General features: G+C 40.0%; 2 pseudogenes; both read left to right on the top strand.

The window, feature by feature from the left end:
* The first annotated feature begins 1,140 nt into the window (after positions 1-1,140).
* On the top strand, positions 1,141-3,056 carry LOC140524347 (bromodomain testis-specific protein-like; annotated as a pseudogene).
* LOC140522486 (bromodomain testis-specific protein-like) lies at positions 3,056-5,178 on the top strand (annotated as a pseudogene).
* Positions 5,179-5,666: the final 488 nt, after the last annotated feature.

The raw sequence follows: 5,666 nt of genomic DNA, 5'->3' as shown, positions 1-5,666 counted from the left end.
TGGTCTTAGGTGCGAAGGCATAGCAAGGAAGCAACAATTTAGATTCCATCTCTGACAACATGAAATTGGTCATTTAATTCACACTCAGGGGAAAGTGGCACCATTTCTTGTCTAATTTTCCTGATGATGAAAATGTTCACTACGTAAGACTTCAGTGAAATGATAGTTACTTTCTTCATCAAAACTTATTTCATCAACCAGTGACTGTTAATTATGCAAATAGTACTATGATAGATTCTGAACAGGTTACAAAGACTTGGTGTAAGACATGGCCTCTTACCTTGAAGAATTTTCAATCTCACTGGGAAGCCAATACAAAACAGAGGAAATTCATTTATTATACAAGGTAGAATTTAAAGAAGTATTAAATAAATGCTATACCTGTAAGTATTTATATAAAGGAGAGATTATTATAGTTGGAGATTAGCGCAGGTGATGTTGATCCATTACTGGGTTTCCAACGCCAAAAATATTCCATATAAATTTGCTAAGTTAGTATCTCTGCTGGAAGAACAATTGCCGAATACCTACATTATATATGCATATATCTATATATCTATATATATATCTATACACACACATGCATATATATGTATATATGCGTATGTGTGTATATCTGTTCCTCTATATATATGTACACAGAAACATATGCATGTGTACATACACAAATTGTCCAAAATCTGCGTCTGACTGTGACTTTTACCAGATTTTGAGTCCTACCTCAGTCCATTGCCATCCACATGATTTTCAACAAATGGCTTCCTGTTTCAGGCCTCTGATTCCTCATTTATTCCATGATGTGCTAACTCATCTCTAGTATCCCTTTCTGCTCTCACAATCTATAGTTCTAAAAGACTAAACTGCACTTCTGTTACACACCTAGCAATGGATATGAATTGGACTGAATAGTTGTTGAGGGTCCCTTACAATTTTGAAATGATATCCTTATTCCCTTTCGTTTTCAGTAGCCTCCTTTTCTTAGAATTTTTATCTCTTTTCCATCCTTTTTCACATTCTATATTCCAGTTAAAGTTAAAATGTCTCTGCGGAATTCTGAAGAAAAAAGTGATGAAAAACTTTACAATATTGTTCTCCCCAGGTTGAAGAAGAGCAAAATGACACTCAAAGACAAAGGCAGGGTCTGAGTGTCAGTTCTTTGCAAGATGGAATTCTGAATAAGCCTCCATGAGTGAACAAAGAAATAGAAGCTACTACTTCCAAAATGAGTCAGGCTGGTCACCATTTCGAGTGAGCAGTAACGCCGATGGGTGAGTGGCGATACAAATACATGGAAGACAACACTCCATCAGGAAAAAGCTGTTCAGAATGTCTCTGTCAAGCCAACAGATGGCTATTGCCAACCCCCTTCCACCAGAGTACATAAATGCCAGAAAGACTGGCCTCCTCACAAACCAACTGCAGTAATTGCAGAAGATTGTCCTGAAGGCTCTATGGCAGCACAGTTTCTCTTTACCCTTCCAGCAGACTGTGGATGCGGCCAAGCTCACTCTCCCAGATTATCACAGCCTCCTAAAGCTCTTGGGACATAAATAATATGCGGAAGCCTCAGAATGTATAGAAGACTTGAAAATATTGTTTTGCAATTGTTTTGCAAGCCAGGTGATGACATTGTTCTAATGACACAAGTCTTAGAGAAACTGTTTCTGCAAAAACTGTCTCAAATGCCTTCAGAACAACTAGTGGCAGGTGGAAAGGAAAAAAAATGAAAAGGTACTCAACAATCTTCAGGAGTTTCCACTATGAAAGAAAAACCATTCCCTAAGGCATCAGAAAAGGTAGCTAAACAGCAAGTGATTCCATCTCCTCTATGTCCTCAGACGTTACTTTCTGCATTGCACATTGCTAAACTAGCTCCACCAAGCTATAACACACAAGCTGTAACATAAGTGAAAAGGGGTGTGAAAAGGAAAGCAGATACTATAACCTGTATAACGTGGATAGATACAGCAAGTAGTGAATCTTCATCAAGCCTGGTTGAGCACAAATCTGCTAAAATACCACTTGTAATAGAAAAAGTAGTGAAGAATATCATACCAGATTCTCAGCAAAAATATAGAGTTGGGAACATGTTAAATTAACTGAGTAATTAAAATACCGTAATGAAATTCTTGAAGAAATGTTTTCAAAGGACGAAGTAGCATATACTTGACCTTTCCATAAGCCTGTTGCTAGTACTGCTCTAGGACTCCATAAGTACAATGATGTTGTCAAAAATCCAATGGACCTTGGCACAACTAAAGAAAAAGGTATAACCAGAAATGTAAGGATGCACGTGAATTTGCTGCAGATGTTCAGTTAACGTTTATGAATTGCTGCAAGTATAACCCACCAGATCTTGAGGTGGTAGTGATGGCAACAACACTTCAGATGTTTTTGAGATTCAGTTTCCAAGATCACAGATGAACCCATTGCAAGAATGTCTATGTGCTATATAGAAAAGGATGTCACCAAAGCATTCTGTAGAGAAAGTAGCAGTGATGCTTGCCAGGCCTAGAGGCCTGAGGGCTACCCGAGTCTTCTTACCTCTATCCCGAGGTCTTCGGTTGGCCAAACCGGATGCTCGTATGAGAGAAAGAATGTTCCAGAGTCGAACAAGGGTTGAGCTTTATTTCAGGGTCTAGTTACAAGTGCAGGGGAATTCTTCCTTAGGAGGGAACGAAGAATCTCCCAAGGAGGCAAAGATCTTAGAATAAGAGATTGGAAGTAGAAGTATAAGTGGGGAGAGAGGGGGAGGGGAGAGAAGAGAGAGGAAAAGCTGAGCCTTGTTGTCCTCACCACTCCGCGCCCCTCCGCCCAAGAGAGCTTTCAGGCTTTCCTGATCCTACTTAAACCCTCCAGCAGCATAGTTTGCATCTGAATTCCGGGCTGTTAGATAACAATAGTGTGCCCAGATCCGGGACAATGTCGAGGGCGGGGAGAGCTCTCTCCCATCACGTTTCTCACGGGAAGAGGCGGAAATACACGAGATAGCTCGGTTCACCTCGATTCCCAGTCGTTTCCTGGGGGGTCTCGTGAGAACTCTAAGATTTAGAAGTTCCCACCTTTACGCGCCCGAGACTGTCCACCTGGAATTGAGCTTCCATCCCCAGCAGATGCTTCCTTTGAAGACAACTCTTTTGGAGAGTCTCCTGATGAGAGAGTGCAAAACTGCAAGAGCAGCTTAAATGTGTTCATCAACACCTGCAAGTTCTGTCTGAAGGACCTTACCAAAAGCTGAAGAAAAAGAATAAAAGATCTAAAAGAGAGAAGCAGAAAGAAACAAAAAAAAATGTATCAATAAAGATGAAAGTGAAAGGAAAAAAAATTAAGCAAATAACTACAGAAAAAGCTGAAAAATACCCTGCCAAACATTTCAAGGAACAAATGTTGGCAATAAATCTGAGGAGGAAGATAATGCTAAGCCTAGGAACTATGATGAAAAAAGGCATTTAAGCTTGGCTATCAACAAACGCCGCAGAGATAAACTTGTGTGAGTCGTCCATATAACAGAGTTAGGAGAGCCATCTTTACTGAATTCTAATTCTGATGACATAGAAATTGATTTTGAAACACTAAAAGCATCAATCCTGAGGGAAATAGAAAAATACGTTATGGTGTGGGAAAGAGACCCAGGAAATCTCACACTGTGAAAACACAAGTGTCCAAGGCCATGCGGGGGGCAGGGGGGTGCGGGGCACAAGGTTGAGCCAGAAGAGCAGCAGCAGTGACGGCGGTGGCAGCAGCTCCTCAGGCTGGGGTAGCAGCAGCAGCAACTCGAGCTCTTCTGATAGCAGGGATTCACGTTCAGGTTAGTGTCCCTTTTCCATCTCTCTGTGTAGGTGGCACACCTGTTCCTTGAAAGACCAGAACTGTTCTCTTTATGGAGTATTTGTTGCATCCAACAGGAAGGTGTGATTTGTACTGCCAGGTCCATTTGCCTTGCTTTCTATCCCAATCTTTCCCTCCCACCTTCAAGTATGTGAACTTGTATAAGTCTCTCATAGACTGGTAATGTCCCAGAGATAATTAACAGTTGATGAAAACAGAGACGATTGCTTAATAAAAAGTTTGAAAATGTGAGATCTCCATCAACTTATCACAATAATAAAGGGTCGCTAAAGGCATGTCACTTCATAGTGACTGTGACTATCATCTGGTTCCTCATGGTAAGCAAGCCTAAAAAATGTTGTCTCTGGTGTGGGATACTTCATTCATAAATCCTCATCAGCAAAATGGGGAGGATGACTACAAATATGTCTCTCAAAAGGTTCATCAAAGTTTTAGGTGACATGATGTTTTGAAAGTACTTTTGAAAAACCGTAGAAGGCCCACATAAATAATTAGGTTTTGCTATTTTTATTGTAACATCGTGACTAATCCGTGTGGGATAGAATGGATAGTGCAAAAGAAATCAAATATACCGAAAGCAGACAGCTTTGTGGGCTGAAAATTGCAGTCCATATTTTCTGACTGATGAAGCACTATTAAGACCTGTTCTTTAGGAAAATTGAGTCTGACAGAAATGTGAAATAGATGAAACTTCCTCAGTTTACTGAAAACACTATCCTTCTTGGCCTCCTGGGGTTGATTTTGAATTTCTAAGCAAAACTCACAATTCATGAATTTATTTTCACTAACATATTTTCTGTTTATTATGTTTGGGTTCCTGTTAGGAATGAAAAAGAAAAATATCTTTTGGATAAAAATGGAATCATACAGGATGAATTTCCCATGTTCAAAGTGGATGTAGATGCAGAAACAATTAAGGATCAGGAAAAATAAAATCAATATGTAGAAGACATTGAAGTTTTAAAAGCAAAGAATGATGAACTTCAAAAGGAATTACAACTGAATAAAGAAGCATTAATTAAATTCATATTCCACTAGGGTGGAAAAAATAAAAGTTCTGACAACTGGGAATGCAGTGCTGAACTCTAAATTAAACAATGCAAAGGGAAGGACAGCAGTCTAGAGAAAGAAATTGCATCATACTGTTCCCTTCTGATTTTTGCTCTTCATGCTCATGAGCCAAATGGGACATCAGAGAGAGCTCTTGAACATTCCTTTCAGGGACAACGTGAAGAATAGCTTCGTTTACAACACAAACTAAGTCATGACTTTTCTAGCCTAAGAGAAAACCGTGGTTCCCTTTGTTAAGAGCTCTCTAAAGGTGAACATAACCACAAGGTTAGAAAAAGAGGTGTACCATGTACATGATTCCCTCAGAAAAAAGACATTCATTTGAGAAAGCATACAGAGAGAATTACACCATGCAAAACAGAAGGCAAAAGGAATTTGAAAACACAATTGAGCAGGAAAAGGATGAACCGATCAAATGCGTTGTCAAAGGGGCATGGTCAAGATGCTGGAGTAGAAGCATGCACCTCTAGCACTCTCCTCCCACAGCCCATTAGATACGTGTAAAAATTAAATCTAAACAAACTCGAGAGCAGCACAAGCCACAAAATGTAAGATTGAAAGAGATTTCCAGCCCTGAGTAGCCTTGAAGTCCACAGAAAAGGTCTGTCATGCTGTGCAGAGTGAACAACAGAATAGGTAGCACAGTGACAGGGACAAGACTGGAGCAAGCCTCAAGAAAGCACCAGCAGCAGCTGCAGGTCCCATATTCCTCAACTCACAAATGCCAAAGACAGCTTCAAAGGTCA

The sequence above is a fragment of the Notamacropus eugenii genome, chromosome 2, assembly GCF_028372415.1.
Source record: "Notamacropus eugenii isolate mMacEug1 chromosome 2, mMacEug1.pri_v2, whole genome shotgun sequence".
Taxonomy (NCBI): domain Eukaryota; kingdom Metazoa; phylum Chordata; class Mammalia; order Diprotodontia; family Macropodidae; genus Notamacropus; species Notamacropus eugenii.
Note: the sequence above shows the minus strand (reverse complement) of the source record. Positions and strands in the feature narration are given on the sequence as shown.